This window comes from Penaeus monodon, chromosome 20 (assembly GCF_015228065.2).
Source record: "Penaeus monodon isolate SGIC_2016 chromosome 20, NSTDA_Pmon_1, whole genome shotgun sequence".
Lineage (NCBI taxonomy): Eukaryota > Metazoa > Arthropoda > Malacostraca > Decapoda > Penaeidae > Penaeus > Penaeus monodon.
This window is the reverse complement of record NC_051405.1, coordinates 24,737,990-24,738,414: the sequence shown is the minus strand read 5'-3', so window position 1 is coordinate 24,738,414 and position 425 is coordinate 24,737,990. Positions and strand designations below refer to the sequence as shown.

The window sequence follows — 425 nt, the reverse complement described above, 5'->3', positions numbered from 1 at the left end:
CCCTAATTTTGTTACAAAGAACCAGGTATGTCATTTATAAAATACTCAACATAAGCATGTAAAGATAAAAATAAAACAAATATTCACTATCCCCTTAACCAATTGTGCTAAATTACTGGGGAAAAAAATCATAAAAAGGAAAACAACAAAATGGAAGCAACACCATTAGCTTGAATAACTGTGGATTATTTGGATCTCAAGTTCTCCACCTATTCTCAAGGAACATTTCTAACCTGCTTGCAACAAATGTTATCACACTATGCTAAACATTTCATATAATAACTAAGAACTATGGTACATCAAGTAATGGTATATACTATTTAATAAACACAATTTCATTGAAAACAGGGAGGGGAAGAGGTATTCATGAAGGTCAAAATTCAGCATAGTGTAATACACATTTTCTGAATCCAAAACCCAATTTC

General features: G+C 31.1%; 1 protein-coding gene across 1 annotated transcript in view; it reads right to left on the bottom strand.

Moving 5' to 3' along the window:
* The window catches only part of LOC119585730 (RNA polymerase II-associated protein 3-like), a 49,814-nt gene that overhangs the window by 15,627 nt on the left and 33,762 nt on the right, over positions 1 to 425 (bottom strand). The window lies entirely within an intron of this gene.